Here is a 13,034-nt window from a genome sequence, read left to right as displayed (position 1 = left end):
TTGATTTAGTGCCACGTGGTGTCCCAGATGGTCAGTCTGGGAAGCAGACATGGACGTTTTCAAAGAGACAATGTTGATTCCCTTTGGACCCAGAATGACCTCCTCCTCCCACTGCCCCCATCCCCACTCATTCACAGATTTTAATCCCCAAAAAACACAGTATTTAAATGTGGGAAGAAAGGTAGGCCACAACTTGAAACCAACTAAGGACACAGGGAGTCATGGCTGGCATTGGCAGAATATCATTTAGCAGAGCCCAGTACCATTGTTTGCAGCATGGATAAAACCAGCTGGCTGTGTTATGCTTGACTGAGAACTAGACAAGGGAGGGAGAATCACATGTGAATAGGAAGTGATATGAGAGGATATGAAGAAAGCAAGCTGACATGCCCAAGACAAGGTCTGAGAAACAGAAAAATGATGAAAGCCTTCCTGGATATTTTAATCTATACTAATAACAGCAAAATTCACTACCCCTTTCTCCCCTTGCGTGAAATATAGAAACAAAAGAAACATTTTGGTATAAACTTGCCACAGAGGAAATACAGGTACTGTATACTGTGAAGTACCAATTTGCCTGACTGCGCACAACTCTGTCTTACAGATGTTTCTTTTAAAACCAGATACACCAGTAGAAAGTCCACCTGCATTATTTTGTCACTCATTCTGACTTAATAACTTTAGTACTACATAAAAAAATAGGTATCTGCATTTAATTTATGCTCTTGAAGTTGAGAAAAGTGAAAGGAAGGGAGAATTGAGATCAAAACCAGGTATTTTGCAGCAATATTAAAACTGAAGTGTCGTTAGTTCTGAAAGTGTAGTTACTTTTCCATAACTTCTAGTGACTTCTTCCCACCACTGAACAAAAGGAAAATATTGTGTACTATGTGAAATTCTTTGATCGCTTATGGAAGAGAATTACTAAATAACTGCACCCAAGGGCTGCAATTACAGGAATACGAAATGATACTACACAAGTAGAGATAGGATTTTTTTTTTCTAGTATCTTATTGAAAAGTTTTATGCTGTGCTTTTAATTACAAGCAGGAGATTTTCACTGTATAGGTAGTGCCAAACAATAATTTCTTCTCATTAGCTACTTGTCAGTATTTATTTTCTTTACTACAGGGGGCCAGGGTGGGAGGGATCACAAATTAAAATGGTGAAGAAACAAAAAGGGCAACATGTATTCCTTTGTTTCAGGAATGGAGCATTTTTGCAGCACCCTGCTTCAAATTAAAACAGGAGATATAATGGTAAGTGTTTAGGAATAATAGAATGCACCAAAAGTATCTGGTGAGCAATTAAGGTATAGTACCAAGAAATCTTCCGAAGGCTTCGTCTACAATTCAACATTTTGTTGCTATGAAGTATGGTTTTTCAACCAGATTTCCTTAGAAAATGAGGTATGTACAGTTATGTTTTCTCCTTCTTATGAGTCCATTGGCCAACAGCATAGGGGGATACTAGGCTCAGGAACAGGAAATATTTACAAATACTATGAAGATCAGGATGGTAAAATGAGAAAGAGTCTACTAAATGCCTCCACTGAGGGGGGAAAGGCTGCAGTGCTGTCACACTGGCCCAGCCTGTCAGTGCACTTACTCAGCATTCAACACAGAGAACACAAGCAAAGGAGTAGGAGAGGTGGCTGTAGGTGGCTGTAGTGGGAGAAGCAGGACCTGTGAGGTCCAAGGAAACCTGCAAGGGAATTAAACTTGTTGTGGCGAGCGTGGTGTAGGGGGGTAGGATATCAACTCATTGAAAATCAGGGTTCATTAACTCCAGCATTTACAGAACAAGTTTCTTTGATTAGTGTAGTTGGGTCAAGACAATCCCTACTGAGAATTTGGTTATACTACAAAAATGATCACTTACAGTGCAACAATTAAGCCTTTTCCTTTTTCAGATACACTGTATCAGTCTAGGCTCTTTTCTATTGCTAGCACAATGTTAGTACATGAAGAGTGACAGTCAAATAGTGCTGCTCTATATGCCAAAAAGCCTTGAGGAATTTCCTGCTGTCAGTGAGATATCTGTTGTTTTAATACATACCACAAAAAGTTACTATGCCTCAATATGAGTTAGTATGGTCCTTAACAAAGGCATTTGGGAGTTTTTCTGGTCTGGCGAACTCCCTTGAAATCCAAGCATGTCTGCTTTTTCTTTAGTGTGTCACCCTGTTTGAACGGGACCACAACTGCTCCACCAAATTCTGCTCACAGCAGATGTTAGGCACATAGCATGCATACACGTCAATTGTACATACACATCAGTCAACCCTATTTCAGCATCTTCCTCCTCAGATATCAAACCTGCCTTTTCCAAATTTAGTGATCTCATCTGAAACGTTCTAAAACAATTTGCAGAACTTTAAGCTGCATAGTGGAAACAAACACTTAAACAAGGTAACTGCCTTCTACAGACCCTGTGTAAGCAGGATCAGAGAAAAGGTCTCTGCCTGGGTGCAGCAGAAGCAGAGGCAACTGCTAGCAAATTGCTAGCAAAATGCTCCTGTTTTCTGATGGAGGGGCCAACTTGCATGAACTTGAAAATGTTGCTGCAGCAATTGCAGAGGAGAGTCAATTAGCAGCACAAAAACCCCAATACCCCTCCTCAGCATGCTCCATGGTGGAGCTGGAACTCCTCTCTTTCTCCCCATAACTCTTGGCCAGGTTGAACTTTTGCTGCTTTCTCTACAATCCAATGACAGTTTGTTTTCATTTTAATTTTAAGTTCTTCAGTTCTTGTTCAGTCCCCCGCAGCAATCAGTAATGGGCTTTTAATTGTTCATTTAGTGAATGAGGAGTAAGGGATGGACTGAAGAAGGCTTTGATGATACTTGAAAGGTCTTCAGTTTTCTCTGAAGAAGAGCCCAACCTGAATTCCTAGAGTAACTGCTCACCCCCTGAACTCTGGCAAGGTTTCAAAACTTTGACCATCTTTCCTAATCCACATTTTCAGAAAGCTCTGGTTGGCATTGCAGGCAAAAATTAAAAACCCAGCTTCCCTGCACTCCAAACTCCAAATTATACCAGGCATGGAGCTGGTGTGGGCCACCTTTTACTAAAGACTGGTAGCTGGGATGGGGAAGAGAGTGGTTTAAAGAAGGATGTAATCGTAGTAGCTACCATGAATTTTCCTGAGAACAACTTTTTGCAGGACTCAGGATAATCTTTTTAAAGCCAGTAAGGTTCTGTGGTAAAATATGGGGGAAATGGGAATGAAATAACCTATGCTGTTGTAATTCTCTGGCCAAATGTATTCACATTTTACTAAGACATCCAAAGACATTTAAATAGGCACTTGGCTGAGCAAATCAAGGCATTTGGTTCCCCACAGGCTCATTCAAAGGTGAAATTTGGGTATTTCAATAAAGACTGAAATTTTCTATATTTTGAAGGAAAAGGAGCTAAGACACTGATTGGGCTAAATCATAAAACACAGCAGAAGGATTTTCTTCTATTAGTACTTACAGCTGTGCCTGTACTGAAACAAAATTGTCAGAGACCATATTCTCTGCTACTAGGACTTAAGCACTTTTGCCAGAGTTCTCTGAATTCAGCCATTTGTACCTCATCTTAATGTCCAGAAATCTCTCTTGAAGCGAAGCGCTTAAGCAGAGTCACAGCAAAACCCCGCACCAGCTTGTGTTACGCAAGAGAACTGGAGAGGCTAGGGCTGAGATCTGAGGAACTGGGCCTGTTACACACACTGAAATCCAGAGCTGGGCTCTGGTGACATTTTCTGCATGTAAGGTTTCGACCAAGCAGAAAGCAGGTGTAGAGCCCTCACCAATGCCCTAGTCACCTGGACCATCCTTCTCTGCTCCTAGGGAGCTCTGAGTATACAGTTAGCCAGAACACCACCTCCGTTTGCCACCTCCAGGTCACAGCTACTGTCAGCCTTGCACCTGAGGAAAGCCAAGTGGAAATAGTTAGTGTCAGTAAAGCCGCTGGGACCAGGAATAGTTTTCCAATCAGTCAAGTTGCCATGGTTTTCTGGTCTAAGTTTAAAACTCTGCACCCCAAATTTCCCACTGAAAGAATGTTTAGCAAAGGTCTACATTTCCATGCAGCTGTGAAATACACATCTGGTTTCCAAGGCAGCAGATAATCATTAGGGGAAGCTGATATGAATGTAAATGAAATGATGTTTTCTAATTGCTCTCAGTGCTCATCTTAACTCTCAAAGGCACTGAAGAGATACATGTTAAGCTTATAATGAGTGGCATTTTCTCTTTCCCTTGAACTTAGGGCAAAAATCCTATCAGCAGGTGGGTGCAGGCTAACATGTGGCATTTTTACATTCTATCTCCATCCAGCTTTTGGGTCGATGTTCACAATATCCTACCTAGCTGGGGCCTTGTGGGGTCAATATTCCACTGATCTGCTTAGCTGGTAGCCCAAAACTGGCATGGATTAGGTTATTTTTAAACTACCTAATCATGTATCATCTTTCCTGTGTCTTGAAAATTACATAGCAAGATGTATCATGCCAGACCAGTTGTTATAAATCAGATTATACAGCCTATATTATAAACACAGGATTAAAAACATTTGTGCTTTATTTAAAAGTTAATTTACACTTATTTCCTCATTTCCACTCTTAATTTTCTGGCAGAATAAAAAGTCCCCTGAGCCCCCCAGATCTCTTCCAGTTACTTTCTGACTGTGAATTCGTATTTCATGTTCTTGATCTTTTTGGAGACAAGCTGAAAAAATTTGCTTTTAAACAGTGATTCAATTAACTGCAACAGGGAGCCCACTGTGGTTAGAGGTAGTTCTTCACAACAGCTGAAGGTAAAAGAGAAATAAACAAAAATAAAAAAATAAATAAGAACAAAAATACCCCACCCATTGTCCCAAATCAAACTGCCCTTACCATCTCTAGATGTTCAGCCACCCTTAGGTACATGTCACTGATAACTATACACCCAGAGCTTTTAGGAAACACTCTAACATGGGGATATCTGTAACGTGAAAATCAGCCCATATCAGTTTGTGACTTTCATGTGAAATGGCATGATCAATCTTTGATATGTTGACTGGTTGGCTGTGGTCTTCTTACAGACGAGTTTTTTTATACATTAAAAACACAGGCAAGAGAATTCGGTAGTAATTACATTCTGAGGCAATTGGTATGCCTTTTCAGTACAGCCCAGAGAATTATGTTAGCTCTGAGAGCTGTGTAGTAATGATTTGATATCTAGAGAGTAAACCTCAGTGTCCAATGCTTTATAATAAATACTTCAGAGAATAAAAGTCAGGGTAAACTACATAGTTCATTTCACTGGCAGCAAGCTACAAAAGGCTACATCAACTGGTGGTTGTGTATGAGAAGGATGTGGTCTAAATAGATTTTTTATGTCTAGGCAATTCCTCCTAACAGGAAGGTTCTCAGCTGTCATTGGATTTTACATGCAAAGTTAAATCAGCAGTAATATTGACTGATCCATGTCTGCTCCATAACAGCTTCCAAACTAAGAAAGGGTGAGCATGAATTCCTGCAGAAACTTTATCCTGACTACTAGAGATCAATTACGAGATGCTTTCCTGAGAGTTTTTAAAATAGGAACAAAGCTTTGTCCCACCTTGACGAGCAGAGGATCTATCAGCATGCAGCTGTCCCTAACAGACCTCTCTGTTGATCCAGTTACACTGGCAGACATCTTCATGGTACAGGCCTGATGTATCCAGGACATCTTTATGTCCCATACTTGACAAGAGGAAATAAAAACCTCTAACCATACTTTTGGCATGTTTGTCTTGTCTTGTTTATGCCATCTGAGGCAAAGGGGTTTCTCCTTCAAAGGTTTAATCCTGAAGACATTAGTCATGTATAGCTCCACAGACTGAGTAAAGCTCACAGGAGTCAGTGATAAGCCACTCCCAGCTGGAGCCTCTGAACTCCAGAATGATAAATTGAAGTGAATAAAACTAAGCCAAAACAGACCATGTACAGAGAATATGGCTATTTCCACATATTTGCAGAACTATATCCCTACGTAAAGGCCGTGATTTAAAAGGAAGAAAGAGGAGGGAGAAAGTCTGAGCTGCCAACAGCTATTGTTTCAGAAGCAATGAAAGTGAGTGAGAAGTCTGTATGAGTACAGCCTTGTGTCTGGCACTCAGGTATTGCAGTGGCAGAGGTAGCCCAACAATACAATTACAGGGGCTGTGAAGGGAAAGAAGGGGTGCTGGAAAAGAATCTTCATAACTTTGACCTGAGGCTCAATGTTTAGCAGTCAGGAGCAACCCAGCTCTCAATTTCACCCTTGCTTGGATCATCACACATCCTCTTGCCCTCTGCCTCCATGCACGCATTCATTATAAGCTATTCTTGTCATGGTGACACCCGCACCATCTTCACCTCTTTTCCATTTTATATTCCTCTCCTTCTTCAGTCTCCTCTGCCTCAACTTCTTCTTTAGCTATATCAGTCTGTGGAACTGCATGTCACTTACCCTCATACTGCATGCAAAGCAATCTCCTGTAACTGTATCTTCGCTCTAGGGACTTGGGTTGATTGGGCTGTGATTCTATCATCTCAGTTGTCATATCTGCTTTGTTATTTTCTGTAAGAAGCTTATCTGAGTCAACTGCAAGCTAAGTCTGTTTAATTTAGCCTACTATTAGCATAGTTACAGTGCTAAATAATAAAGTATTCATAGCACTTTTTTTCCTGGACATATTTTATTAGGACCACAGTTTTTTTCTTATGTCACATTTTAAGCATAATACAGGAGACTACAGCATGTGTTCATTCTCCTATATACTATTTTTGATTGTAGGTGGCAGTTGCTATCCTGGAGGCAGACAGAAATCACTTTGCAGCATAACCTGCTCATGGGTAACATTTTCTCCTAAATTTTATCAGTGAAAGCAGGGGGATTTCTCTGTCTCTCTTAATACATATATACACACGCATGCATTTTCTATCTTCTGAAACTGGAGACTTTCTCATTATCCACCAAAACCTTTAATCCTTCTGGGATCCTTCTAAAGTGCCTACTCTTAGTGATATCTTGCTGCAGTGAGAAACACAGGCTAATTATACCTTATCAGTGGGGTGGGAAAAAAGCCCTCCTTTTTCAAGGATTAAATTGTGCTATCAGCACAGACATTGCACAGATACCTGCCTCTTTCACAAGCACAGAAAAAGCAATAGAAGATGTTTTACTGTCTGGTTTGTCTCTGCTACTGTCTTGTATGCACACAGGTGTAACAGGAATACTGGAACAGTCTAATAACAGCCAGGAATTCTCTCACACTTAGACAGATGTAGTCAGGCCATTAGCTACAGTGAAAACGCATTTGGTTTTAATTAAACCCAGTGGCAATCTGTCACCATCGAACAAGAGCACTGGACGTTTTTTCTCGAGATGGAATGTCCCACAAAGATGAGTTATTTTGTGTCTGTAAGCCCCGGAGAAAGACTTCAAGACAAGGCTTAACTCAACTGCTTGTTTTAAGCAGGCCCTGTGGGGAGATGTAATATAATCTGCTCACCCCTGTCCTCATGCAATGTAAAAGCAATGGAAAACTGTAGGGTTTGAATCAGCCATCAGGCAGTGCCCACTTCATTCTCTAAATGGAGCAATAACATTTATACTGACATAGAAAAATAAACATTGCTGCAGTGTTGACACTATCTGTCAGAGACAAACTCCACATGGGCCAGAGCCAACATGTAGCTAGAACCATGGTTCATACCTATACATGGAATCACAGGAAGGGCAGAAGACCAGGAGACTAGAGAGTACAAAAACATAACCTAGACTAACATCTTGACATACTCATCACACCTCCCCTAATCTGGCTTTTCGTACCTCCTAGCCTTTGTACTTCCCCTTGCTTCTCATGCCCTAGTGCATCACCTCCCCAAGAGTCATTTTGGATCACCTTTGGCTGCAGCTGCCCTGCAGTGTGTCCCTTAGGCAAGGCACTGATCACAGAGATGGCAAAAGGAGCACAATCAGCCAGAAGATGACTTCTCCAGTGCTGAGAGATTCCTGGAGCAAAAAGGCAGAGTATCAGCAGTTGTCTGGCCCTGGATTGATAAAGCTGTCCATGAACAATCCTGGGGGACCTGCCTTGGGAGGTCTGTTGTTGAGCCATGCTTTGTATTGCTCAGACACAGCTCCAGATCTTGTCTAGTAACCTCCTAAGAGGCCAATACAAACTATTTCTTTTGAGACTGACACACTTAATTTGTCAATTTATTTTTAAAAACACTCAGTTTAATTTTCTTCTTGAAAAGCTGGTTTTCCGTCACCTTAATTTCTGCCAAGAACAACTTAACAGAAATTCTAGGCATCCCAAGAAACACCTGCAAAGTATATGCTGGAGATTCTTGGCAAGGTCTTCCTCTGAGTGAAGTCAGTGGTAAACAGCTCTGGTACAATGACTGCTCTGGTGATGATGTTCTAACTATGTTCCCTCTTGATTGCATCAAAACCAGGATTGAGTTCAATGCTTGTCTGAGCTATCATGGGTTGCAAGTAAAGAGGTTCTTTACAGAAAACAGAAAGAGAAAACAGTATTATAGATGGTACAACAGCGACCACAACAAAAATTGGATGAAAGCAGCTTCTCACTGAAGAGAAAACACTCATCTTACACTCTTAAGCAGGGGAAATATGCATCAGATGGAGCAAAGTCAGTTGACTGGCATTTATACTTGATGCAACTCCAAACGCCACAGTGTTATGTGATTTTCAAACTGAGAAGAAAGGCATACCAATGTAAGGCAGAGATTAGGGGCTCAGAAATCAATCCATTTGGTAACTTCAGTGGTGCTATAGAAAAAAGAAATCAAATACAGCATCACTGGATAGCAGAGATAAAGGTATTAAGCATAATCTTGTCTGGTTTTACTTTTTTGCCCCTTTTCGTTTTCTTGGAATTCTATTACATCTCTAGAGGATGTCTCTATGGGAACAGAAGGAGTACAATGAAAATGAGGTGGGCTGGTAGTAAGTAATAATAATCACAAAGGGTAAAAATTAGCAGCTTTCATTATTTCAAATTATAATTACCTGGTTACTCTTCAGTAATTGTGTCTGTTACTTAAGACAGGACAGAATGAGGCTATTCTGGTACACTATTTAAAATCATTAGAGGGATTACACATCATAAAGACTTCCAAAACCAGAAACACCAAGACAATACAGTTAGTTTAATCTGTAAGCAAAGTAAAATATTAATAACTGGAAATATTGTAACTACAAACAATGCTGAACAACACTATTCTTCATGAAGAGCCACAGATGATGGTACACAGATAAACAAGAGAGACACATTTTACAGTTAGATTCAAATGAGGCATGGAGAGGACATCAATAGAGAAATAGTATGACTAATTGAAGAAGACCTGAAGGTAATATAATTCAAGTGACAGGATTACCACCGGTTATTTGATACTGCATATCTGCCTGGTTTTCTTTTTTTTTTAATTGAAAAATTTTTTTTTATTGCTTTTCTGCTTCTATTTGCATTGATTTATCATAGTAACACTGTAATACCTCCAGGTACACATTGGAGGAAAGATTCATTATGTGAAGCTACTGTCTTTCAGTCATAGTGACCAAAGGATAACACTGCATGAGTTAGTTTTACAGAGAAAGAAACTCAGGCTAAGGTAAATCAAGTGACTTGCCCATACTCCACTAGGCAAAGAATTCAGGAACTTTGTTCTATGCAGGGCTGCAATTCCTGGTGATGATGGCGAAGCTGAACTTACACCTTCTGAAAGCGCCATCAGGGGTAGAAATTATTTCAGTTTTTGTGATTTACCTCCCTAAACTGCTTTCAGACTCTGTTCTTTTTATCAGAAAAGCACTTCATATTTGCACTTCATACAGAGCTGCATGGAGGACAAAGGCTATGTGTATTTCTCTAAGTTGCTGGAGGCTGTGGAAGGGGAGCAGAAAGCACAGAGGCAGAAGCTGAAAAAGCAAAGTAGCAATGGCAGGTATCGCACACAAACATATCAGTGGTGAACGCTCCGTGTTTCTTTACGGTGTAAGTTTGCCTCTTGTTTCCCACAATCAGTGTAGATGTTCTACACAAGAACAAAGAGCAGCAAACGGACAGGCCACTTTAGTTCCAACAAATGGCATTACTAACATAACACAATGTTACCCTATTTGTGCTTGCAATCCAGTCATTGATTAATTGTCTCAATGGTATTTGCTGTAACGTGCACTGGGAAACTGGGAGTTTCCCTGCAACCTTGGCAAACCTCACTGTGCAATTAGCATTGCTTGCTTTTACTGCCAGTTTTTAAACATTCCCATCTCAAATACATTTCAGACTGCTCCAATACATAAGGTAGACACTTTTCTTTCAGCAGTTCAGGACATGTGCCAATAGGATTCACTTCTAATGACTTGGGAACACAGACCCTGTTAACAGCAAGAGTTGCAATGCCACACCTCCTTGTATTTCACTCTTCACTAATGAATTCAGGCATCTGCAAAGACAAAACTTGTATTTAGTTCTTGATTTTGACTACCTGCATGATGAGAACAACCACCAAGTCTGAACTCTTCTATATTCTTAAAAAGTGTGAAGTAGTGCAGAGAGTCTCTAAAGACACTGCCTTCCTGCAATATGCTGGTCACCCAGGTGCTAGACACTTGACTTTCTTGGACAGTCATTAAAAAGGTGTTTGCTAAAACACATCACCACATTCAAATTTCATCATTGTCCTGGATACCCTGGGGACAGACTTTAGAGCAACTCATGGAACACATAGTGTATTGATCAGTGATATTTTTGCAACCATGTAAATCAGCAATATTCTTACTAATTTTACTAAGTTAATCAGCTGCCACTATCACAGTTACCCAGAAAAAGCTGTGATCCAGTATGTCTCTCCAACAAAGGATAAGTGGGACAGTGATGCAAATAATTTGTTTCTGTGGTATATATTTTATTTACCAAAAGCATTTCAATGCAGGGATCCACAGCATACAATCCTCTCCTGTTCAACATTTCCACTAAAACACTGGTCTAAGGTCATGGTGAGCTGTTTGCAGAAGTATATTAAACTGTTGTCAATTAAAAATTTGAAAAAAAGCGTATTGGAAACCAGAAAAACACTGTGGTCTGGCAGCAGCCCAGTGGTTTAAAACACTTTGCAACAGCTGTTCTAGAGACACAAAGAAAGTCTATGGTCTCAAGTCTGAACAAAGCTGTTAGTGTATTGTGTTTCACTCTCAGGAAAAGATAGCACTGCCACTACCAAAGACATATGGAAATAAACAAGAATCTGTATGAAGATCTTCTAGCTACTTCCATTGTAGCTATTTGTTCATGGTCTCGTGCTAGAAATCATTGTGTCAGTCTTCTTTTAAGAGCAGTTTTCTATGCTCCCAGGCCCTCAGTAGCCCACCTGGTAGGCTACGTCTGAGGAGAGGTTGGCAGGACTTTTGGTATTACTGAATCCAAGCACCCTGCAAGAAGGAAAACTGGGGTTGCAGGCTCTAGCTTTCTAATTACCTCTGTAGGTTGCTGAGAACCACAGGAAAGTTGTAACAGCAAATCAACAAGGAATCCCAATACGGCTCTTCTGAGGGGGGGAAGGCTTTTCTTTAAGAATATCCTCTACATGGGAAAGATTCACGTATCTGAATTTTCACTGAACCAACTCGGAATACCAGTAAAAAAAAGGAATGAACAAGCCTAGGAAAATGCAAAGATTTCCTCATTCCTTGACAAGTTCCCTGCACAGCCTGATTTTCTGTCACATGTTAAGAGCCAGCTTTCTACCTGCAAAGCACGTGCTTCATTAAACACAGTTCTACCACATTTTACTCTGTGCTTCATCTGGGAAATTTAGCCCCTGTGCCACCTGCGTGCCATTTGCCATTACCTGGCATATTACATGGCAGCACACAGCCGGTAATTGCCCCTGTGTGGTAAGAGGAAGTTGCTGACTCTAGCTATGCTACCACAACTTGCTCCTGCACTGGGGCCAAGTACAGGTAGTGGGATTAGGATAAAATCTCCCCAGATGATGACTGGCTCTTTTCCAGACACCTTGCACCGCTTGACTGGCAGAACACAATAGAAAACCTGGCTTTCCATAAAGGAAGGTAAATAGAAACAGAAAAACTTGATGTGAGAACAATGTGGCTCAATTAAATTCTGTCATGAATTGGAGCCTTGGATTGCATTAACTGCTGGACACTGGACAGAAGTTTAAGGACATGGATTGTTTTTCATTTCTTACTGTGGGAGAAAGTTTGCCATTATTTTCTCACCTCTTAAACATCAAGAGTTGAAGGAGACATACACCTTTTTTGACTGCAGTGAACTTGCATCTCTGAAGTGAAACCCGATTTGTGTATTGAATGAAGCAAATGAACACGTAACCAATCCTTCCTTCTTTTGTTCAGGATCAGCAGGAAATAAACACCAGTTTCAGGAGAAGAAAAATCTATGTCTAAAATAAACAATTATAAACACTGAAATCTAGAAGAATCATGTGCAAGAGAAGATAAAGCAAACCAGATTTTTTTTTTCTTCCTATTTTAGCACCTACAGAAGTGATATCCAGTTGCTGAATATTGACAGAATTGTTTGTTTAATGAAAAACTGACAGTAAAATAGCTGTTTAGCTTTACAGAGTTCCCTTTGCAATTTCTCAACCCACGTTATTTGAAATTTTCAGCCCAAGCATTAGCTCAAAAAACCCCCAAAACACTGAAGCAAAAATGAAGAGTGGGATTTACTAGATTGCTCTTCAGAAGAATGTTGAATGCTTAAAGGAAAACCAAAAGAGAAATGGTTTGCTGATTAGGCGAGACTGGAGGAGGAAGATGAGCCCCTTTCCCCCCAGGTTTGCCAACGCAGCTCCAAGAGGTGGGAGCTAGCCTTCCTGCACTTGGCCATGGGAGTGCAGCTCACCCAAACTTAAGCCAAGGTCGATCTCACAGTTTTTTTGCAGGTAGGCACAGGCTCAGTTGCTTCCAAGATACACAATGTACAAACACCAAGAGTGAAGGCAAGAGAGCAAACGTA

The sequence above is a fragment of the Aquila chrysaetos genome, chromosome Z (genome assembly GCF_900496995.4).
Source record: "Aquila chrysaetos chrysaetos chromosome Z, bAquChr1.4, whole genome shotgun sequence".
In the NCBI taxonomy this organism is placed as follows: domain Eukaryota; kingdom Metazoa; phylum Chordata; class Aves; order Accipitriformes; family Accipitridae; genus Aquila; species Aquila chrysaetos.
Note: the sequence above shows the minus strand (reverse complement) of the source record.